The following is a 26,353-nucleotide window of genomic DNA, read 5'->3' as shown; positions in this document are numbered from 1 at the left end:
AACCATCTTAACTACCAACTTCAGTCTACTCCAGAAACAAACTATAATATACTTATAGATTTCATGGTTACATTTACTGTAATGAATAACAGCTTCTTATACCATTACTAAACCTGGCTTATGCACTTCTTTAATTGCAAAGTGCATTGCAGTCTCTAGCTATGACTTGTATTATTTCAACTCAATGAGCAGGCTGTAATTTAAACACACAAAAGAAAGGGAACAGAAAAATATGTGAAGCTTCTTACACATAAAAGACCTGGGACTAGTATAGTAGGTTAAAGGTGTCTTCGATGTCCTAGAGTATATAACTCGCCCTGCTAAGACAGCAGTTCTACATTAGTAAAAGAAATATATAACTATGCATTTCAGTTAATATGAAATACAAGAGAATCCTGAAAATAATGTTGATTTTGATGATAAAGCATAGAACATAAACAACATGAAATACTTCAGAGACTCATCTAACAATATGAAAAGAAAAAAAAAAAAAGTATATGTTTTAACAATTGCAGGGCAATTTCCTTGAGCAAAGACGGAAATAGTTGTCCTCTAACCTAGGCAGACTGAGGCATTGAACATCAAAAAGTGAATGGTATTTACAATCATAACATCTTACCAGAGATGCGACACTACGGTTATTATTATTATTATTATTATTATTATTACATATTAATCTTGTGGTGTGCTGAGCAGCTAATATACCTTCATTTACTATTTAAAAATTTATTCCCATTCATTTATATTTCACTGACAATCTGTACTGTTATAAGTAATTTTTCTCTGGAATGAGAAATGCAATACAACACTTCAATATATTGGGTCAGATGTAAAAATAGTAATTAAACTTTACATGTAATCAAAATCTCAATAAAATGAATTATGATAATGCAAATTATTGTTACGGGTGTTATTCACCTCACTTGGAACACTACAGGTGCTTACAAGAGCCTGTGCTCAGACAAATGATGAAAGAAAATTAACAGCTATGACTATCTTGCATTATCCTTATGTGTGTTGATAAGAAAGAAATTACACTTGGACTGTGCAAAATGACAGCTGCCTGAAAATTATCCTGAAGTGTCCCATACAAGTGTATGTAAGAACAGTCCCTGGATAGACTTGGTGAGTCATGTGTGTGTTTTATTGGTGGCCTTTTTTTTAGGGGGAGGAGGGAACCTCCATACATACTGGACATAAGTCACTCAGCCTCATTCCCAGCTTCTCTATTACCAAAGGCTTTCAAACTCATTAGTTCACTCATTGAAAACCACTTTGGTTTTCCAATCCAGTACAGTATATATATACCTGCAAACAGTCATTGATCTTTCAATGAATCAGGTGCCTTGCTTTCTTACCATCAACTCTTCCTGCTTGAAGATTCTGTTTTTTCAACCTTTGATGTTCCAACTTCTTGGGACTATCTCACTCTCCTAGATCCTGACAATGGTACACTAACCTCTGTATGTCAACTCATTGCCACTGCTGCTTCTCTCTGCTCTGCCATTGCATTTAAAGTAGTCTTTCTCAGCTCTGACCTACCATCACTGCTGCATACATGACCTGATTTGGCTCAAATCACTTCTCTGACACCATTACAGCTGCACATTTCACTATCCCCTCATGCTTAAGGCATCATCTTATATCCAACTCAGATGCAGCCACTGTTGTTATTTCTAGTGCTCCTGTGGCTCTGGGAGCTGCCTTGGAGCATCATTTTCAACAGCCTTGCAATTGCAGACATGGTCTTTGATCTGCCACCAACTACTGTGGTATCACACCTCTAGGCACCAACCTGCTCTCTTGGCTATGCCATTTCGTGAACTTCAATGTACCATTATTCTTCTCAGTACCTCTCTGTCCCCAGTAAATCTTTACATTTTTGCCGACTCTCTTGGTATTCATTTTCCGTAGCAGCTGCAAGTCTTTATTTTCTCTCTACCTTGATGTACCTGCCTTTTTGGCACTGCCATGCCCTCCACATTGGCAGTGCTGCTATTCCTATGTTACTTGTTCCTTTCACTGTAGAAAGCTTTAGGCTGTGACAATTTTGGAGCATCAATTTCTTTGGTGCCATCATGACTCCTTGGTCTAGCAGTGGTGCCCAGCCTTGGTTGCTGGGCATGTCACTGCTGCAAATTTACCTGAACACTAACCATGGTTTGCAGACTCATGGCCTAGCATACTTTTCCCTCCCATTCTGTTGTTCTGCTTCTGTTACACTGATGCTCCCAGTGCCAATGGAGCTCTATTCTCCGATGGTTTTGCACTCTAAAAAAGAAGCCAATAACAAGATCTGTTCATTTGAGATATCTGGACACATGGTATTTAAAAGACTGGAGGTCATTGGCAGAAGGAAATACAGACAGAGGAAGATAGTTTCAGGTTTGACATGTTGCATATGTGAAGGACTGGGAATATTGGTTAACTCTTCCATTAGAGAGCTGAACAGAAAAGGGGTGAGGGTTTGCTGCCAGACAGTTATGTGGTTACTACCCAATATACTGCTTCACTGGATAAAGTGGATGCTTTCTTTTGGATTCAGGGTTTTGTTCAGAAGATTAGAGCACACACTACTGATGGAAGGGCTGCATGCTTTGATTACACCTAATAGCCACTGGTTGATACCAGGGAAAGTGCTAAATGCATCAACAAAGTCCTGTACATAGAGGTGGGCTTTTTACTGGCCTCCATTAATCTTGGATATGCATGTACTGCTTTTTTTTTTTTTTAACCACATTCAGAGAGAGTTATCATCCCCGCAGGTGAAGGGGAGGGTGACAACTGATTCATTTTCAGCCAGATGCAGCTGATGCTGACAGTTGGCCCATGCCCTTTTCAAGAAGCTGGCAACCATTCCAGCACCAACATGACTCTACCAGAGCCAGTCTGCTCCTCTGTTTGGTTACACAGCTCATCAGCGGGGGTTCCATGTTACATGGGATAGGTGTTCTGGTACTCCCTCCAACTTTAACTGGGGCACCCTACATTTCTCACTCTCTCCATGGAACATGTCTTTACTACTCTATCTTTTGTTTCCCATAGGTATACTCTTACACTTCCATCAGCTGAAAATAATTTTGTGCATAACTGGTGGCTCACTGAAATGAAGAAATGGAATATAATCTGATTATAAATGGTCTGAATCAGTTACATTAACTCACTAAGATGTATTTCTTGCAAGCCCAGTGTCCACTTGTGCAACCCATGTTTTGCTTGCTACTACTAGAACTCTATTATACTCCTCGAAGACTAAAACCTAGCTCAGTCTGCATGTAAGCACTTGCAATATTTCCTATGGTTCTCTGGTTGTGATATTACCAATTTCTGAACCAAAACACTCAATTATTATCGTCGATGACATCTCTGATTACAAAACCCCTTTTCTCTAGAAATGATCACATACTGAGATACTGAGCTATTCTCAGTTTTCAATCATTCTGAATGTTTCCATATTAAAGAGCTGTTTGCTGATGAAGAGTTTCACTGTTAATCTTTCAATGTCCAGATCCCAAATTAATACCACACACATCACGGAAATGGATACCGTATGGACTGAACATTCTGTATTATTGATGAATTATATGCCCTCATAAACTATCGGCATAATGGATTTCTGGTTCCAACACCTTTTGTCTTTACTAAGCTTACTACAGTATGTTTTATTAAGAAAATATAAACAAACTAAACAACAAACCTAACAGAATTTTCCTTGGCCACTTAGCAACATAAATTTTAAATACTATGCATGGATATATGTCACTTTTGCAACATGAACAGTTAAAAACATCTACCATACTGAATCACTATTTTTGTATGAAATGAAGGCAGTGACTAATAAACAGGCACAAATACCAAGTAAGTCACTTTGAGTTGGTCAGCACACCACAAGGAACCATATCACACAACAATATTTTACATCACCCCAGTGGCTATAGTTATCTGTGGGTAATTAATAAGGAAAGGGAAATCAAGTTTGAATTATGCTTCCTGAGGTGATGGAGAATATGAGCATACCAAAAAAATAATGTGTAATTACCCAGAGTGTGTGGTGTGGCTGACAGGAGCCTTATATGGAAAGCTGTCAATAACCAGACACACCAACACCTGCCTCATATTATTTAATACCTGAAGCTTTGTGGACATGTCAGCCCATGTTACTGGGAACAGAAAACTAGTACATAAGGTACAGTACTGTACGTTAATTAACAAGATGCATCACACTGACTACGGTGAAACACTTCCTGATATTTTCTAATAAAAATGGACACTGAACTTACTATTAAAAGTATGTAAATGTAAAAATATTCCCTGTAGTATCTAATAAATTGTCTCACAACGGCACATATCAAAAACATTCCCAAAATGCTCGTTCAATTGCACTTTGAATACGAGTACAGAATGTAACGAATCACTTTGGTTGTTCCAGCTGATACAGTATACTTGGTGAACTATCAAAGTATAGGCAGACAACCCTAGCAACACTCCATAAAGTGCTTTCTTCTTCTCATAAAAAAAAAAAAAAATTATATAAAAAGAGCCAAATGAAAGATTAAGATTAAATTTTTCTGAAGAAAAACTGATATCTAACACACCTTTACCATGCACTAAACACTGAAATGACAGTAACATACCTTTCTATATAAGGTAATCTGGCAAATCATGACCTTTCCAAGTAAACTGAATACATACTAGATACCATACAAAACGCTGGAAATTAAAGTACAAGAGTGAAGTGCTAGAGTTACCTGGCTAAACCTAGCTCACTCATTAATGATTATAATGTCTGATTCCTGAGGTAGAGAAGATACCGGTATGTGTGAAGGCGACAGCCAGGGAAGTGGCATTTACAACATGTACTTCAGAAGTTTTTGTATTGTACAGCATAAAATTATACACTATTTCCATGGTAAAAATTGGCAATAAACTCAGCGACACATACATACATAAAAGGGCAAGTCTGCAATACAAAAGAATGTACAAATTACAGTATAATCAGTGAACCACTGATACAATATATAAATGATTCAGTACTTGTAAAATTTCTGCTTCACTCATCCCCATTTTGTTCATTTCATATATCAACATGCTATGAGTTGTGCTAAAGAATAAAATAACATCTGTAATATGAGCTTGCTACTTCCCTGGCAGTCGCTTAGTTAACTATGGACTGTAACCTGCATGGCTTTCATAAAAAAAAAATATATATTCAAAAATAAAAATTGAAAATACAGTATAAAAGAAAATGCAATAAAATATGATTATCATTCTTCAAATTATTTTAAACATACTTTGGGATACACTATAAATATAGCTATACCTTTCTCCTACAAATAACCAGCAATTACACTGACATGCAGCATTGATGGAGGCCGAGTGTTGCTTGCTTACTAGTGGAAAAGATGCACAGAAACTCCTGACTAATTCCTGATAATGACACTGTTTGTACTCAATGGATGATGACAGAGCCTCCTCATTATGACCAAAGCCTATGACTATTGCAATTGTGCTCTTTCTACCCTCCTACTGTCATAAGGAATACATTGAGGTTCTGTATGATAAGCTTTCTGACTATTCTTCATACAGGATTTATATGTATACACTATACTGTATGTATTTTCAAAACACTTCCAATATGCGTTGCATAATAAATGGCTATGGTTCAGTAGTGAGGAGACCCTCCTAGTTTTACAAAATAAAAAGGTATTAGACGGTGAGATGGTGAGGCAATTACAAAATGCAGTATGGTAGTCACACTGGACTGACTGGAGTGACCAGAGTAACTATGAGTGTTTGTCAACTTGTGTGGAGAGATTGTGTGATGACTGGTGTGCTGAACACGTCATCACAGGTCCCTGCCCTGATTCCTGAGGTTGAAATTCAAATCTGTCAAAGTTTAATTCAAGTGAAGATAAAATAGTAATGCCATTATTAGTATGAAGCTTTAAGACTAATTTTTTTTCTCTGCTATTGTATTACAATAAGCTATTCTTATAGCATGTAATCTTAAAAAAAAAAAAAAAAAAAAAACAAGAAAAAGAAAAGTGCCTCTATCTAAATTTCACAAGTTCACTTTTACATCCACCATTTATGTCAAAAATATACATGATAATTTTGCCACTTTAATAAAATTATTAAAAATATATTTGCTCTTATGCATGGCTGAGGAATGGAGGGTGGTGGATCTATATGAGGCTGCTTGTGGGACACAGGGAACACCTCTACACACACACACACACACACACACACACACACACACACACACACACACACACACACACACACACACACACACACACACACACACACACACACACACACACACACACACACACACACACACACACACACACACACACACACACACACATACATTTACTGCATATACCTGTATATATATATACAGTAAAACCTCAATATAACGGATTCCGTATACCAAAATTCACTTTTGTCAGACTCGAGAAGCCTACCAGACTAAATTCTTATACAGTATATCGGGAATAGTCCAATAAAGCCAGAAGTGGTTCGAACTGCTTGACTTCAGTCCAGCTTGGGCAGGGGGATGATGGAGGATGAGGATGTTTGGGTAGGTTGTCGTGATCTTGATGATGGGCATTGGATGGGCATTGAGTCATTGTTGTGACCTTGATGATGGGCACTGGATGGGCATTGGGTCGTTGTCATGACCTTGATGATGGGTGTTGGATGGCCATTGGGTGGTTTTCGTGACCTTGATGATGGGCATTGGATGGGCATTGGGTGGTTTTCGTGACCTTGATGATGGGCGTCGGATGGGCATTGGGTGGTTTTCGTGACCTTGATAATGGGCATTGGGTGGCTGTCGTGACCTTGATGATGGGCATTGGGTGGTTGTCATGACCTTGATGATGAGCAATGGGAGGTTGTCATGACCCTGATGATGGGCGTTGGATGGGGATTGGAGTGGGTTAGGATCTTGAGGATGTAGATTGCTGGATATGAATTGGATAACAAGTACTGAAGCAACAGTGCTAATGAAAAAAAAATAAATGTTGGTGCAATCTGGACTAATATCTGATACACTGGAAAATGTGTGGGTTAGTATGGGGAAGTCTGGATGTCGCTTTTATCGGAATTTCGCTATTTTTGGAGAGGCTTTGGCCCCAATTAGTCCGTTATAGTGAGGTTTTACTGTGTGTGTGTGTGTGTGTGTGTATATATATATATATATATATATATATATATATATATATATATATATATATATACATATATACCTTTTAGAAGAAGACATTTCTGGTAGCCTGTGATGTGCCTTCCATAATCTCACCTAATTTTTTCTAATTTATGCATTTCCTTATGGTGTGATGCATGTACCTACTCTTGATGAATGGCTGGACATAGGGTAATGCAACCTCTGTCTCATGCAATGGTCTGTGAAAACTAATTCCAGCTTACCTGGGCATTTGTTGACAAAGACATGCACTGATAACCAAAACCGACCAAAAACAATGTGTCCTCAATTTATTACTGTGCATATAAAAGGGCACCTAGCCTTCCAGACTGTCATTTGCATGCAAAGAGCCTGTTTTAGTTGTGTAAGAAGAATGTACAATAGGTATTTCTTGAAGTGGCAGAGGTGAATTTTTCTCAGATCTCCCATACCAAAAATTTCTTCAGTGACAGGCATAGATAAAAAAAAGTTTGGGAAACTTTTGAAAATAATTTCATAAGCACAGTGGAGTTACAAGTTCACTCTCCTTGACTGCTGGCTGAGTTGACAACCTGACTCCTGTTGCACCAGTATGCAGTAGAGGCTTAAGGTTTTTCCTAAATGGGGAGGTTGTTAACAGGTTACAAATGCTTATTAAAGATGCTGTGTATGGTTGGGTTTTCTGCCTCCTACTGGTTCATTTACTATCCTTGTGAAATTTTCATTTATTTGCTTTGCGTTGTCATCTGTTTCAAAAGTTACTGAGACAATCTAATTTGAGCTTATAAACATAGGACTAGACAGATACCTTCACTTGGTGACTCCAATATAACTGGGTGGTTCCACTGCCCAGTAATACAAACATCCCTCAGTTCCCTCCCTCTCCCCTGAAAGGATGATGGTCGACTGCAGGGTTCATGTCAATATGAGTCTATGGCAACAACACCAACAACAAACTAGCTTCCATTGGCGGTTCTCTTATTCACAGAAAGCTGGATTATATCCTCTGAATTTATCTATATGTCTTTTTGATGAGACTAAAGTTATCTAGCATCTTGTCATTCTAAGGTCAGTTCCTTAATACACATTAGTGCAATTACCATCCTTTGCTTCCTCTTATCATTTACTTGGGAAAAGACCACGATGATGCTGACATTTTCAGCTGTGTATGTTTTGTCAAAAAAGATGAAATATGTTGTTGCAGAGAAAAGACAAAGCTAACTGCATGAAATCTGGACAAGGATTCTTCAAGTTAACTTGTAAGCAACAAAGTGGCAAGGTTAATCATATCTCAACATAAATGTAAACATGAGCTACTTACAATGGCCTTATACACTTATGGTTGTGCTTTAAACGACAGGTATTTTGTTATTCTTAAATGTCAGGACCAACTTGCCTAGCTCCAGGCTCCTACACTCCTCATGGGGCAACATAGGATTGGATGATGGATGGATGAAATATACCTGTACAACATTTTTTTAAATGCAGACACCTGCAGTACTGTATGTGAAGTACATAACCAATCACTCTTAAATCTGTAAACTCTTCTTCTAATTCACTTATTCATACTCACTCACCAAGCACACTACTTTCATTATACTGTATCCTCCATCCAGTCCTGGTGTTTCTACCCTTTAACAGTCCCTGGGAAGGCAGGTACAATGCTTCCTCATTTGTGGTGATAAGCTCTGACAGCTTCGGCCCGATTCTTACTTGCTTTTGGAGTGAATGTCAAGATTAAGCTGGTAATACAGACAAACTGCATGATAAGATTAGGTAAAAAATAAAGAATGAAACTGACTATAAAATGAAACTGGTGACAGATGGTGATGAGGTAAGAGGTTTGTACAGTAGTTTGAGCATTCTAGGATCCTCCAAGTCATAATATTACAGCATTGCAATTATTGTGGCTATCATCAGCATTAATATTGTTATTATACAAACAGTACCAACATAATGCTGTCAGTGTACTTGCTTCTTTCCTAATGGTATTGGATTTACAAAACATTCCTGAAAGCCATTAGCTGAGGTTGCTCACACACTACAGATGTCCTGAGGAGCAGCTGCTCCTTGGACACATCAATGCCTCCCAGAGACTCCTGGATAATCTGAATCACATATGAAAGAAGGAAATAATATATATTTATATATATATGTATATAAAAACACCATCAGAACTGCCAGAAAAACATGTCATTAGCAATTATCTCCCTGCAGTAAGAGGACAAGATATCTGCATCACAGCACAACCACCAAGCAGAGCTGGTGGGAATGGGGGGTTTGGGGATGTAGGAGCTCATGGATATGGGACTGAGATGGGGCTGAGGTGAATGGGGATGGCTAGGTGCAGGACCAAGGCGAATTCACCTATCACCTTCTCAAGGAGTTTCTATAATCATGTACTATTGTCTTCAGACATTGTGAAGCTCTTGTAAATATAACCTTCATTCTCTTCAGAGCTGCATTTCTTATGAAGACATTTATAGTATGCAAGCCAATTAACCAGCTGAGGTGAAACTAAGAAAAACTCTTATATGGAGTGCATTATCTCTATGGCTTGGACTATCAGATCTCCATACAAATGGCTTAATTTGCAACAGTTATAGTGGCTGTGTTTACAAGCTACTACTGATATAAAACTGAGGTAGAGTGTTGATTGCTAAACCTGATGAACATACCTGCATGAACAGCATAACAATGAACTGTGTAGTGTGGGCACAGAACTCAGGCCTCCAGGTGTAGGGGCAAGAACTTAGGACCCGTACTATACTTTCATCAAGTAGGACCCTACACCTGCAGAGAATAGTGTCGTCTTCCATTGCAAAGTACTCCCTGTGAAAACAGTTCTTATTATTCAGTCTGTAAGAGACGATAATTACTATCTGTACAAGCACTGTATGAATTTTCTCATACACGCTTCATTAAGTTGAAAATAATAAAGTACAGCATATTTTTTAACTTCAGCATTCCAGAAATGAATAATTTTAAATAACAGTATGATTGGTGAGCATCAGTGAGGAGTGTAGTGTGGGATGCCAGCAGCAGCACTTGTACCAGCAACCCCAGCACTGTCCTGCGACACAGTAACATCCTGCCCACCACCTCCACTACTACTGCCACCACCACCAGACTTCACTCCAGGGTGGTATGAGTTAATGTGGGTCCACAGAGAGTACTTGTTGCGGAAGACCTTGCGACAGTAGAGGCAGAGAGCCTCCTCTTGAGCCGAGTGTCTGATCTTTAAGTGCTTCTTGAGGTTGGCACGGTTGCTGATCAGTTTGTGGCACACTGGGCACGGACGAGCCTCGTACGGGTTGTCTTCTGGAATGAAAAGACATATTTTAGTCGTCAGTTAACAGGCACAATAAAACCACTAGTGATTTTTTACATATGAGAAGGCAAGTTTTTGTAGAAAAAATCTTCCACCATCACATATTCTTGCTTTACTCCAATACTGATGTTAAGCTACTCACTTCAACAACTGCCAATTCGTATACAAGCCTCACTACCATCATAAAAACTCTTAACAGCATTCAGCAGCTTTCCCTCCAAACTATACATATGCAAAACTTGCCATAACCCCTCTCTACTCACCCTGTGGTATACATTTTCTTGATCTAAAAATGCCATAAATACCTTACAGAATAATTTCACAAGATTTCTCCACCGTCTCATTGCAAATATTAGATACACACTTTCCTTACCACCCCAAAAACCTTGCTGTTTGTCACTTCCCACGCCTTCTGATACATTCCTTACTAACTTTATGATAAATCTTCCACATACCTTTCCTGCTGCACTCAACTGATTTATACCACGATAATTCTGCACAAACTTCAGTCACCTTTATTTTTGTGAAAGGGCACAATTAAAGCCTTTCTCCAATCTTCCTGTAGCGTTCCACACATCCAAGTTTTCTTATATAATCCAACAAACACTTAATTCCAGTCTCTTCACTACTCTTGATTGTCTCTGCATGTACCTCATAAATATTTTGACACCTCCCCATTTTTATTCCTTATCATATAAACGGTATATACTGTATATATATATATATACTGTATATATATATATATATATATATATATATATATATATATGTGTGTGTGTGTGTACAGTAAACTCTCAATTTTCCAGTGTAATTTAGCAAGGCCCTATGCCAGTTTAAGTAAAATGCCAGATATTGCACAGTACCCCCCATCAGCTCAATATTCAGCGTCGAGCTGGATATTGCATTGCTATCCGTCTTGAACCTCTATCTTAAAAACTTTCCCATGAGTAAAAGATGAAGAGTAGGCAAAAAATACTGTACAAAATAGTAATGATTCAATATAGTAATGCAGTAACACAGCGCCGGTTGGCTACGGTTTATGAGCCGGTAGATACACACCAATGCTATATATTGCATGGGACCACCGGTTAAGTCCCGTTATGGTGCTGGATATTGCATAATTTCACTGGATGTTCCTTAATAGGGCTGAGCCAGCAGCGTTAGATATTGCGTTTGGCCCAATATTCCAACAATGGATAATTGAGAGTTTACAATACAAATATATATATATATATATCCATCAATCATCTAATCGTATGTTGCCTCATTAGGAGCATAGGAGCCAGGGGCTAAGAAGTTGGTCCTGGCATTTAAGATGAGAGTGACCAGCCTCACTCATCCCTGAGTGGCATTACGTGAGCAATAAACCTCATCCACCCATTGGATAAAAACCTTCAGCAGCTCAATCCGACTGGAGTGCCGTAATTACACACTAAACCACCAGGCGTCAAAATTTGGTTATATGGTTACCACCCCGCAAAGTAAATGGTTTCCTGATGTACAGGAAAGCATTTGGCTTGTCACTCAGTGTAGTCACCCACAGGCAGAAGGACGAGGAAAGAATGAAGGAAAGAAAGACAGAAAAGGATGGAAGGAAGAAGGATTGATATATATATATATATATATATATATATATATATATATTGCCGGACGCCACAATCATGCAAGGGGTGGCCACTTGACTCTGAGTTATTTTTTTTACAGGGAGGGGCACTAACCCTCCACCAACTCACTTGTTGACACATAGGGAGCATGTATGGTTTGGTTATATGGTTACCACCCAGCGTTGTAAATGGTTTCTTGGCTTACAGGAAACCATTTGGCTTGTCACTCAATGTAAAGCCACCTGTAATGGAAAGAAAAGCAATAAGAAGTGACAGGAAAGATGGGAGAAATAGGAAGAGAGGAGGGCAGGCACAGAAAAAGAATGATAAACGCTAAGGAAGAAGTAGGCAGCACTACATCAAGTGAGTGGATGATGGTCGCCACCACCTACCACTAATATATATATATATATATATATATATAGTAATCCCTCTAATATCTGAACGCCCATTATACGAACATCCCCACTAACCGGACATAATCGTCCCGGGATCCAATATTCCCAAAATGGGCCAAAAACCGCAAAAAAATTAGAAAAAAATCTGACTTTTTCCCTCCCGTAATTTGAAATTGCCGCGTGGCGCCGAACAGCTGTTACACCATGGTCCCTTCACTCCTTCCTTCCTCCCCCTCCCCCCTCCCCTGTCAGGGTTGCCATTTGGTATTTTTCATTACCAAGTGTGGGCCAACTTGGTAATGAAAAATTCGTTTGGTAATGAATCAGAATAATGCATTACCAAATGGATTTTTCACATGTATGAGGATACACAGGATGGAGATGGTGGATTGTTTGCTCTCTCTGATTAATCTGTTACCCTACGTAGATTGAAAATAATCAACATGGTGTTAATTATAAGGACAGTGATTACATGTATTTCCACTTGTATATATAATTAGTGAAGAATAAATGCTAGCTTTACGAATTTGGTAATGAAAAGTTAATTTTGGTAATGAAAGTTGAGGAGATCGGTAATATGGCCGTTGCGATCTGGCAACTCTGTTACCCCGCCATCATCAACAGTCACAGCCAAACTCCGATCAAGAGCAGATGCTTATAGCAGTACATGCCACAGGTGCTTGTTTTTTGTGAATAAACAGTGAATAAACTGCAATACGCCTGGGAACACCAGATGCTGTTGGCATCCCTATGTGTCATGTGGGGTTGGTGGAGGATTAGTGCCCCTCCCTGTAAAACAATTAACTCTAAGCCCTTGGCCACCCTGTCTGGGATACATGGCGTCTGGCAATGAATGAAAAAAAAAAAAACTCACCACTAGAACACATGGGAATTTACAGTGTTGTGCAGTGTTAAGAAATTAGAATTTAGAGTGCAGAGGATTAACTGTGGACTGCAAACTGGCGGTTCAAACCAGTCCTGGAGCCAGGGACTTGTAAGTACCCAGAATGTTTAATATTGTATAAACTCACCTCTAAAACCTCATTTTATGGTTCTTTTGCATTTATTTCAGTCTTTTATGTCCCTTATTGGTGTGATTTGGGTCTTAAATAGGTGCAATGCATGTCCAGGTGGAGTTGTATACAGTAGGTGTTTTTCTGAGTTAGGGTCCATAAGTACAAGTCCAGGAGGCTGGGGCCCAATATCTGGACAGGATCACTATCCAGACATGCCTTTGGCTCTATTATGTCGGATATTGGAGGGATTACTTATATATATATATATATATATATATATATATATATGTATGTATACAGGCATATCCCAGTTTAACGATGTAACTGGTTAGATAAAACCCCATCGTTAGGCGGGCTATCGTATATCGGGGTACTTTTAACATGTAAAGTAATGTGAAGCATTTACCAGCCTTGGGTTTACCCCCAAACCAAGCCCAAAATGCACCCAAATGAGCCCAAGAACAAGTTTAATGCCAATCTAAATGGCCTAACAGCCGTCAAGGAAGCTAACCTAAGCTTAACACCTGTAAATAACTCAATAAAACCAACAAATAAAATCTGAAAATCATCAAATATAAATCTGGAAAAAATCAAGCTTAGTAAACTGTACCCCAAACTGACAATCTTCATCACACCTATGGCTAGGCTAAAACACATTAATCTATGTCTAAAAACAGTTTATAAATCAGCCTAAACACACAATTTTAGTCTAAAATAGCATCAAAAGAGGTAAAAAAAAAATCAAAACCCATCATTAAACCGGGGATTGGCTATTGTTAGGCAGGGTATGGTAGTATTTCTACCCCCACCGTTAAGCCAGGGTATCGCATCTAGGGGTATTGTATATCGAGGTATTACTGTACATATATATATATATATATATATACCGTATATATATATATATATATATATATATATATATATATATATATATATATATATATATACCGTATATATATATATATATATATATATATATATATATATATAACAAAAACTGACTTTGAAAAATGTTTTGGGCAGTGGAATGAATGCTGGGTTACGTATGCCAAGCCAGAAAGGGCCTACTTTGAAGGGGATTAGTGTCCTAGCTCAATAGGTTAGCTATTCATTTTTCTGGAGTCTAAGGTCAAAAAAAGTTTCACTGATAAAGTGGGTAGTTATTGTCCCCCCTTGAGAATGGGGATGGGTGTGTGCATGTGTGAAGGTCATGGAACTGCCCTTAATTAGGACTATATGAGCTCTCAGCTTTCTTCTGGGAGGGTAAAAAGCTAACCATCACGACCATCATGTGATCCTGACCGACCCTTTGAGTTACACACACACACACACACACACACACACACACACACACACACAAATACACATGCAAAAATGTGTGCAAATATGTTCACAAACACTCATACACAGCTACATACATGCACACAATGCACACAATGCCTACACACACACACACACACACTAGTGAACTAGAAAGAGATGAACTACTGATACATTGGAAAAGGGCAAATATTGCACCATTATATAAAGGAAGAGATAGAGAAGACCCACTGATCTATAGGCCTGTGTCCTTTACTGGTGTTGTTTGAAAACTGTGAAAAAATAGAAAATGAAAAAATACTTAGAAAATGATGAACTCAATATCTATAATGGAAATAGTGAATAACAAACGAATCTGGATCTAGTGCATATTGTCTTGCATTAATAACCTGCTAAGGTTTCTATAGCAGAGCTGTTGATATTATACAAGGGTGAAAGTGTTGGGTAAATTGTGTCTACCTGGATCTGAGGAAAGCATCTGACAGAGTGCTGCATAGAAAGCTATTGTGGAAACTTAAAACTGCAGGAGAGGTGCATGGGAAATTGCTAAAATGGATGAAAAACTGTTGGGAAGGCAGATGAGAATGATTATAAAAGGTAAGATATCTCAGCGGAAGCATGTAACCAGCAGAGTGCCCTTGGGTTCAGTGTTGGCCCGGTCATGCTTCTCATATATGTAAATGACATGTCAGAAGGGTTAAGAAGCTATATGAACATGTTTGCATATGATGCAAATATTATAAAAAGTATTATAAATGAAGCTAGTTATAAAAAGTTGCAAAATTACTAAGACAAATACACAACTGGAATCAGACCTGGTTAACTGATTTAAAAGCAATGTCAAGTACTGTACTGTATTAAAAACAGGGGTCAGTGAGACGAGACCCAGATGTGAATATAAAATGAAAAAGGAAATTAGCAAAGCAAAAGAACAGATAGCTTTAAGAGTATTCATACAGGATGACCTGTCACCACAAAAACATATTAACATGATTATTGGAGAGGCATATGGACTCTTGACAAATACAAAAGTAGCTTTTAATTTTAAGGAAGAGGAGATGTTGAGAGAGATTATGCTGTCCATAAGACCAAGACCTGAGTAAGCTGCAGTGATACAGTCACTACCTTCAAAAAAAAAATCAATAAACTGGGGAAGACACAATGGATGGCCACAAAGACAATTCCACACTTCAGAGAGGTTTCCTATGTAGAAAGACTGGAGATGCTAAAAAACTGCTCACATTTTGAGAATGGGGAGAGAGAGGAGACTTTATTATGATGTACAAAGAATGATGGATAAAAAGAATCTTTTTGTAATGGATGATGGAAGGACAAGAGCACATGAACAAGTTGAGGAAAAGCAGGTGTCTCAATGATGTGAAAAAAATTTAGTTTCCCAAACAGAAGTATAGATATCTGGAAGGAGTTGGAAGATGAGGTGATGCAGGCAAAGAACATCCATGTTTAAAACTAGACTGAACAAGAAGTGGTGCCAAGGCACAGCAAATCTGTCCCCGGGAGTCATTTTAGTGCTAACTTATAAACACAACAGGATATCAGTCAAAGATGTCACACATCAAATTTTGGTAATGCTGGTGAAAATGACAACTTTATGCCCATTTGAAATTTTAGGCCCGACCCACCTGACAGTGACCCCCCACCACTAACTGAAGGATGACCCCCGTGATGTAATGTGGCATGTTATAGGATGTAGATTTGAAAGATGCACCTTTAGGTTTTGGTTTCATGTTGATATGATGAATTTGAAAGGAGTTATGGCAAAAAAAAACTTTTATTTATTTATTTTTTTTTTACATTTTTTAAAAACATTTTTTGGGCGTACAGCCTGGGCTTTGGTCCAATTTGGCCCCAAATTTAATCAGGTGATCAGAGGGTCATAGCCCATCATCCTTGTAATTTTAGTCAAAATTGCACCAGCAGTTTTCGCATAAAGTTGTTAACAGGCAGACAGACAGACAAACCAGGTGAAAACAATACCCGACCCTGAGCTCCCCCGGGGTGGGGACGGTTAATAAAGGTAGATTTGGGGACAGGACAAAACGAGCTTACCTCAAATCCTGTATACTACAACAAGGTAAACTCTCTCTCTCTCTCTCTCTCTCTCTCTCTCTCTCTCTCTCTCTCTCTCTCTTAACTGTAGTGTGATATCACTATCTACTTACTTATCTCCTCTCACTAACTCACTTCTGGTTCTCTCTTTACTTCAAAGTCATATCACTGACAACTGAATATTCACTCTCTCTCTCTCTCTCTCTCTCTCTCTCCTGTGTGTGTGTGTGTGTGTGTGTGTGTGTGTGTGTGTGTGTGTGTGTCTCTCTCTCTCTCTCTCTCTCTCTCTCTCTATTGCAATTCAGGTTATGACAGATAATATCACAAATGTGTAAGGTGTGTTGAACCAACATCCTCTACAGTGACCAAAAGGTGAGTTTGGAAGGGAATATGGCTGTCTGTGATGGTGAACTTGAAGGCTCTACAATGGTCCATGAAGGCAGTGTGACTGCACTTTGGTGTGCAGCACCTGGAAAGTATATGGTCACTATGACCTGTGTATAACATACTGTATAGCAATAAGCTGAAGTCATCATAAGTATGACATCTGAAATAGATATAACACTGTCTGGGGTTGTGTCCCTTGATTACCCTGAGAACAATACGCTATTCCTTAGATATAAGACCTTTTCTAATAGTGGTTAGGAAGATGAGCACTGGAAATGAAGTGGATGCATCCACTCCCCACTCTAACAGTGTGCTTGGACAGCTTCACAATGATGATAGTTTTTCTCTCAAAACCACTACTAACCTATATAAAGCCCCAGTAATCAACACAAAAGGTGATTGTCTTGTCTCACATACCTATGCACAGCTAAAGAAAGGAAAAATTAAAACAGAAATAATAACAAGAACAGTGGAGAGGCAGCATGAGGCAGCAACAGCTGCCAGCACCACAAGATGAAAGAAGCAGGCACACAGCCTTCATTGCTCAGTGACTACTGATCAAACTGAGGAATTTCCTGGGAATGACTGACTGACTGATTAAACAAAATGATCCTGGCAGCATAACAGCATACATCATTGCTGCCAAATCAGCAAGAAGGAAAGTGCAAACATATAAAGAAACTCAACCAACACTGTAAAATCACACGAATTTCAGTCAAATTAGGACAGTAGGTGTAGTCCCCAGCTCATCTAGATGTGAACCTCGTAGACTGAGAGCTGAAAATGCTCTTATACTGCAGTCCATTATTCTTCTTTCAGAGGACAGGGAAGGACTTGAGAGATGTTTCTATAACCAGGGGAGCATTAAAAACTACAGCTAACTGAAGAACCCTGTTCCCTCAGCAAAGGTCTCTCTGACTCTGTCTGTCTGTCTCTGTCTGTCTGTCTGTCTGTCTGTCTGTCTCTGTCTGTCTGTCTCTCTCTCTCTCTCTCTCACACACACACACACACACACACACACACACACACACCATTCATCTTGAAAGTTCCATTTTGTATTACTTTAAGGGAGATTTTGTATTACCTTTACAATGCATATTGGTGTTCTTGTTCACACTCTAAACTCAGACAGTAACTGATCTGAACTTCCTTGTTAAGGAAGGAGAAGCTGACCCTTCTAAGGGGGATGAATACTATTTAATGGAAGAGGAAAAAAGGCAGCAGCAGCAAACCACATTATGATATAATTATCCTTCACTGCCTGATGAAACATTTATAGTTGAGATTTTGGTTACTGTTGCACCTTTCCAATTTACATCCAGTAAGTAAAGGCAAACTCTTAGCTTAAGAACCAGTATAATGTTAAATTACTGTTACTGTCAAACATATGTGAAACATTATGGTGATAGTAAATTTTAAAACTTAATACTGTATATCACCTTCAAACCTACGCTTTTGGCAAAACTACATAATCATTTGTTGTCGACTTTTCAAACATCAATTCATATGCTTCATCCCCAAACTTTGCAGAAGAGAATGTTATCAGATGAGTTCTAAGCTAAAAAAAATAAATAAATAAATAAAAAATAAAAAATGATAGAAATACAGTATGCCAAGTTGATTTAGATGAGGAGAACTACGAGGTGGGAGAAAATAAAAATAAGTGAAAACTAAACAGGTCTGTTTATCATTCAGTATTAGGCTTTGCTTTACAAAACCTATACTGTACTCTTTCCCAACAGCTACTGTACTATACTCTAAATCTTTACCCCTTGAATCCGGTGACTCATTTCTTAGCTTATTTCTGTTGCCACCAGGTGACGATCATTCAATTAAGGGAGGATGTCTGGTAGTACTGATATTAACTGAGGCTCCATGTAACCTCTCCTGTTCAATAAATCTTTCCTAAGTAAGTAAAACCATCTAAAGGTAACAATAAAACAGAAAGTACATCATCAGGATGAAAGGGTTAATGACCTGTGTACTCCTGATGTGGGACTTGATATTGTTTTTCCTAGAGATGCTTGGCCTAAGCATACTTCTCTGGGACTGACTACTGTCTCACCTGACTACACCTTGTTAGGAGAAGAGAAGTTGTTGGTTATATGGGCTCGTACGTGCTGGGATTGTAGGGCCGCATTTTGCATCGCTTGACGTGATTTCGGAGATTGAAAGCCATCGATATGCGAACTCCGCAAAATTGGCAATTAACAGGTTGTCGGGAGGGCCATCTTTTAGTATCTTTCGGACTGCTGCCTGTCGACAAATTTAGTACCATATCTGAAACAAGGCAAACATGAGTCAATCAAGAGGGAATATATGGATGGTATGAACTTCTTAATGAATAGGGATGCACACTTGCAAACTAGGGATTGGACAAAAAGGAACTCATGGAATATGGTAAAGGGAAGACTGTACTTGGCTGAAGGCAGTTTGCTGTAATTATGCATACTGTACTGTATTGTTTAAATTTATTTTATAAATCATTGTACTATTGCTGTATACAGCATGTGGCAGCACAAAATATTTATCTTCGACAAAAATATGGTGAGCATGCATCCTACATTATTACTGACAAGAAAAGCACGTGAGCCCATATAACCACAAGGAGCAGTTCAACATTTGAACACAGACTAATATAAATCTTGTTATCTCAGTCTGAACATGTGCAGTACTTTAGACTGGCTTCTAATACAGTCAGCTCTTAGTTAACACAGCCACCATATTCTGGGAAGTTGCCATGTTAACCACAAATGCATTAATAAAATGCTGGAAAACGATTATAAGGGCCAATCTGATATTGGCCTCTCAGCCATAGGTACTCTTTATTTTCTCTTATGTCTCTACCAAAATTATCTGAATCACCTTGCACAGCACACACAATGTACAGCACACACAATGCTACCCCACACATAATTCACAAAGCACACATGATACACACAAATAACACATATAAGTACTGAGTACAGCCAAATGAAGTGATGTACTGACTGGCTAAAGAGAAGAGTGACATCACATGGCCCCATGTCATAGCTGTTTTTTACCAGGTTTATGAAGTGAATCACATTCTCACCTCCCATATTAACGGAAATTGTGCTACAAGATGATATGTTAAACGAGAGGTGACTGTATACAGAACAATTCCTAGGATGTAAAAAAAAACTTATCCATGAGGTAATCACCCATGAAGTGCCACAAAATTTCACACTCTATGGCCTCGTCCCTGGTCATTTTCAATCTGCCTCTTGCAACCCTACCCCTGACTTTCATACTTCTCATATTCTGCACCCAATTGTCATCCTCCATCTTCTCAACATGCCCTAACCATCTCAACCTATCCCTCCTCATCACAACACCAATACACTCCAGTTTCATCCTTCCTCCCAACATTTCAGTAGCAATCCTAGGCCCCCCAGGCCTTGCAGTCAGGGATGCACTATACATCTAACTAATCATTGCCATATTCTTAAATATGTAAATTGTACTTTGATCTTAGGTGCATAAAATTTTTGAATGTGCCACATAGCAAGATACCAGTTAGCTTCCATTCACTAAAATTCAAAATGATGCATGGAAATTCTTGTCAGTGTTCTCCCATAGTGCATTTGTTCTAACCCAATAAAGATTTCTAGCCCCTTTCAGCTAAGTTGATGGGCAAATTTTGCTGGACAGGGAGGTTGATTTGATCAGTAACCAAGGAAATTCTGGCCAACTCTATAACTGACTCCTCATACTTCACACAACCACAGCTGGGTACTATGTTGTGGGAGCAACCCATCTGTCGGGTAAAAACAAACCTATCATAGTAATCAGGCTGGGATATTTCATAGGCTGGCATATAAATCTCACTTGTAAAAGCCTCAGTCCTCAATCTTATCCACATGATTATACAATAATTACTAGAGTGTAGGCATGCTTATCAATTCTGCTTGGATATTCAGTACTTTAAAGGAGGCTCATGTTTCCTTACTGCAGCCATACACAAGTGTACTGTGGTGGGATAGGGATTAGTGTCAAGACAACTACCAGTCAATAGAGGTGCTGTAACTCCACTGTACTTGAATAATTTAGACATTCTCACTAATGTTTCTTAATACCAAGGTTTCTGGTAGGCTAATGATGAATGCATCAACAGGCTTGCCTGACACAGCTTTCTACTCAATTCTAAGTGCAGGAACAACTAACCTAGAAAGCCACTGGTAAGATAAGCAGAACAATATCTGTTGGGTGGAACATCAGGTAAAGTGTCTTTCTAACTTCTTGAAGCAAAATGTAAAGGTGAGGCAGACACCATGAGGCACTAAGCTATGATGCTCACCTCTGTAACTTAGGCCTTTGAGCTTGCAGTGGGTTATTCTGTCAGTCTTGGGATGAAATGCCACTGTGTCATCCAGGTTACTACAGTTACCTTCTCTAAATACTACCTTGGGTACTGTACACATAGTAACTACCAACCCACAAAGAGAGGATGGACACATACGTTGAGTGCTGCCTGCATCATCATTTGAACCCTGGTGGTATCAGGTTGGCAGGGAAAGCCTGTTTTTCATTTCTTATCAGTCACTTAGCATGTACAGGATGGATGCCAAGACAGAGGTGAGGGCAAGCCCTTCATGAAAATCTTCATGCTGTCATTGATAACTAAGGATGCATGGTGCTGGAGAGGGATGCCTTGATGCCATGGTACTGATACTAATGTAACTGAGCAGCAAACTGCTTGGTTATACAAATTCCCCTTAATGCCCTTCCTCCCCCTCAAAAGGAGGATGGTTAACTATGGAGAAGGGCAACTTCTGCTTGCAGTCTACCAGTTTCATGTTTATATGAGTCTCTGGCCAAAACAGCAAGGTTCTATGAGTAACAATGAGTATCATGCAGGGAACAAAATCATATCATACCACCTGAGGGATGCTGCCTGTGCTCCCTCTCCTGACAACCAAATTCTCAGCTGAGTTATTTACTAAGGGTAATCTTGACACAGGCTCCTCTCTCCTCCATTCCTTCCTACATTCTTAATTTCCTTCACTCACTTGAATATACATTCCCAATCCATGGTTGTTTGCATGCTTGTTTACAAGAGATTTATGTTTTATAATGATTCCCATTGAAATAAACTTCCTTATCATCTCCATTATTTGGTGCAGGTATGGCGGCTCTCAGGCAGCTTTTCTCTGACTTCCCTTGGAATGACTCTTGCCTCTGTGATTGACAGTTATCTTAGTGTGTTCTGCACATTACAGAGGTTATCCCTTTGAGCATGAAAACATGTATTCCTCTATCTTAACACCTGACTAATGGTAAAAAAGTCCATGGTTACTCACACTTGTTCTAATGTTGTAAACAACATGGTTGTGTTTCTGGAAGGCAACAGCATCTTATGCTTCTGCCTGTAATCACGATAAATTTCTCATTCATCTTGTCAAAGGCGACTTCATACATTCTAACAGCAATGAACAATACAAACTCTTCTCATCCTATCTAGCACCATGTCAAAAACCTCTCCAATAAGTTCAATTTTCTTCCCCTCCCCCTTCTCTTTCACCTTCTATATATACCTTTGCCACAGTTTCCTCCTCTGATAAACTTGTACTCTTTATCAAACAGGAGGGGATGGGATTGTCCAAATTCATAAGTTCTGATGTACAGAACTGGCAGATCCTGGTTAAAAACAATGGGGTATTAGCAAAGGGAGCTTGGTTTTCACCCATATCTTTCTCCAGTGCACTATTTTTGAGATGGCCCTCTGTTATGATTTCACCATGTTCAATATTGTTCCAGCCACCTTATGTTCATCTGAACTGTCTACATGGCAGACTGCAGGCTGAAGCTGTCCTCCTGCAGTCTACCATCCTCCAGTTTGAAGGATACAGAGAGAGTTGTAGGATGTTTGTATAAACAGGCAGTGGGGCTGCCTGGTTATATCAATGTCACCACATAAAGGTGTCCCTCTCCTGTACATACTTTTACCACAGATTAAAGTGATGAGTATAAGGTTCCATAGCAAAATGTAGCCTGGATGTTGAGGTACAGTCTACTACCTATGATACACTGGGGAGGGGGAGGGGTGGATCAACTAGCTTGAAGTTTGCAAAAAGCCAATATTCTGCGTAAAACAGTACAACCAAAGTTAGCTTGGCTACTGGGACATGGAGTCTATAGAATTTTGCTTTGGAGGTGCTGAGGGACAAGAACTTTGAAAACTGAAAGGTTCACCTCTGCCATGGCCTACTGTTTATGTCAAAATGCTTATCAGAAGGTGACTTGGTGACTGAGAAGATGAGGGGGGGGGGAAGCATTGTTCATAAACAAAAGTTTTGATGTATGGAACTAATTGACACTGACTTAGGAAAATGACAAGTTACTAAAGAAGGGCTGACTTTTGATCATTTTCTTTTCTGATGTGCCATTTCTGAGATATCCTCATCAGCTGCATTTTTTTCATAACCCTGTTGTTTTATGTCTAAGATTACACAAGAAATGGTTGCCTGGACAGTGAAGTACAGTACCACCAACTGTACAAGGGAAAGAAACCAGCAAAAGACCTCATGGTCCTCTCAAGTCTGTTTGTCACACAGATTTGAAAAGGATAGTACTGTACTGTGGTATGTGAGGATGGACTGTGGAGAGAAATTAAGTATGGTCTGTAAATATAATGTTGAATTGTTGTTACAGACCATGAACCATGCTACTGTCTATAGGTACAGTACTTTCACATGATGGCAGGTGTGTGTGTCATGATCTTGAGCCATTTCCCATCTCATGCCCTCCATATCCCAATGGCTTCCAAGCATGTACTTCATCCCAAGTCTTCCTCAGTCTATCACTCAGTATTCTCCCATTCACATTTTTGGGTTTGGGCTTATGCCAGGCAAAGGGACCACTGATGCACTAATCACTGTCCGACAGCTTTAGGAAAAATACATAGGAAAAAAAAAGGGATCTGTACTTTGCTTTTTTTGGTTTGGAGAAGGCCTTAGACAGTGTCCCTAGAGGTGGTGAAACAGGTATTAAGAAAGCTTAGGATCGAGGAGTGGATAGTTAAAGTGTGCATGGCAATCTAAACAGGTGCTCACACCTAGGTGTGAGTGAACGGGGATTTGAGTGATGTGTTTTTCTGGAATGCTGGCACATGAGGGGTCAGTCTTGAGCCTCTTATTGTTGATTATGGTGCTAGAACCTCTCTTAATGACTTCAGATATGGACTCCCATGGAGGATGTTGTATACTGATGACTTGGTGTTGTTTACGGAGAATGAGAGGGGGCCGGAGGAAAGATTTATGAAGTAGAGATGGAATGGGGTGCAAGGGTTTGAAAGTACACATGTATAAAACAAAAGTGCTGATATCTAGGGCTGGAGGTGGTGCTGCCAAAGCAGGGGAAATGTGCTAGTGTGCAGTTTGCCACACAGGTGTGGGAAGTAACTCGATCTTGTGCTGTATCTGTTATAAGTGGGTACATAAGAGATGTAATGGTAAGCTGTGAAATAATGCTGATTCATCTGTGTCGTGTGGCTGGAAGGGCATGTAGAGATTGAGTGGCATGAAAGGATTGTTCTTTCTGGAAAGTCTCTTGGGTGTGTGGAGGAGTTTTGCTTTTTTGGGGGAAAAGTAATGTGCTAGAGATGGAGCTAGTGTTAGTTCTGTGGTTAGGGTTAGAAGTGGTTGGAGGAGGCTCAGGGAACTGTTACCTCTCCTGACACTGGGAAGACTGTTCCTTCAAGCTAAGGGGTCATTGTATGCTGTATGTGTTGGGAGTGTAATGCTGTACAGTAGTGAGACCTGGGCAGTAAAGGATGAGGATATTTGTAAGCTCAATTGTACAGGAATTTATAGTGATTAGATGGATGTGTAGTGCATTGTAGAATGAGAGGCCTGGAGGGTTACAATTGTGACTGAAGAGTTGAGAGGAAAGATGGGACTTGAATGTATTAGTGCTGTGATGAGAAGGGATAGATTGAGAATGATCAGGCATGTTGAGAGGATGGAAGATGATAACTGTGTGTGGAAGGTGAGAGGTGTGAACGTCAAGGGTAGGGTTGCGAGAGGTAGACCAAAAAAGACTTGGGTTGAGGTCACTGAGTTTGACCTCAGGGATAGGGTCTGATTAAGTAGGCCTGCAGGCCACCAGAGATCGAACAGCATGAAGAGCCACCATTAGGTATCGTATGCAAGCATGATGAAGCCTTTATTAATGAAACAAAAGATGACATTCTTCACTATGACTCACCTCAGCCAGTCATCCTTCCTCCTCCTCCTCTCTGAATGTTCAAACCATTTTAAACTATTGGTCTGCAACATTTCTCTGATATCATTAATGTTTTATCTCTCCTGCAGCACACAATTTTCAGTTCTGTCATTCAGTGATGCTATATTCATCCACCTCTATATTCTTATTTCAGTGCATTTCAATCTGCTTGTATCCTTCTCTCACTGGTGAAGTCTTCCTGTCACTAAGCACAGAACTTCTCATGCATCTTTTGTAAATAATACCCTGTACAAGAAAGGAGGGTCCCTTCATAGTCAGGAGAGGCAACAGTCCCTAAACTTCTTCCATCCACTTCCCATTCTAGCAATGGAACTAGCCTCTGCTCCTCCTCCTGAACTCTGTATGTCTACCAGAAAAGAGAACTCCTCCATGCACTCCAATCGGCTGTCACAGCAAACAGCTATTTCCAGTGATCATCATCAGACCGATCACCCCAACATAACAGACACTGAAAATTTTTCACATTCTTCAGCCTACCTCCAACACCACTATATCTCTTGTGTACACAGAATAAAATTCTTCCCAACTCCCTTTTCACATACAGCACAAGCCAAACATCTACTAACCATGACCTTTGTTTTACCAGAACTGTATTAACCTTTAGTCCCTCTGCTTTTATCCTATTCCAACACCTCCCAAACTGTTCCTAAATTAAATCTTTGACATATAAATGTTCCCATGGTAGCCCACTTTTTAATTCGTTTGACTGTGCCTAAAGTACCGGGACCAACAGCACTGGACTCAGACTGGAGCCCTGCAGCACCCTAACA

Source organism: Coenobita brevimanus, chromosome 45 (assembly GCF_032717465.1).
Source record: "Coenobita brevimanus isolate Jiangsu-jjx chromosome 45, ASM3271746v2, whole genome shotgun sequence".
Taxonomy (NCBI): domain Eukaryota; kingdom Metazoa; phylum Arthropoda; class Malacostraca; order Decapoda; family Coenobitidae; genus Coenobita; species Coenobita brevimanus.
The sequence above is the reverse complement of the archived record's forward strand: the minus strand, read 5'-3'. Positions refer to the sequence as shown.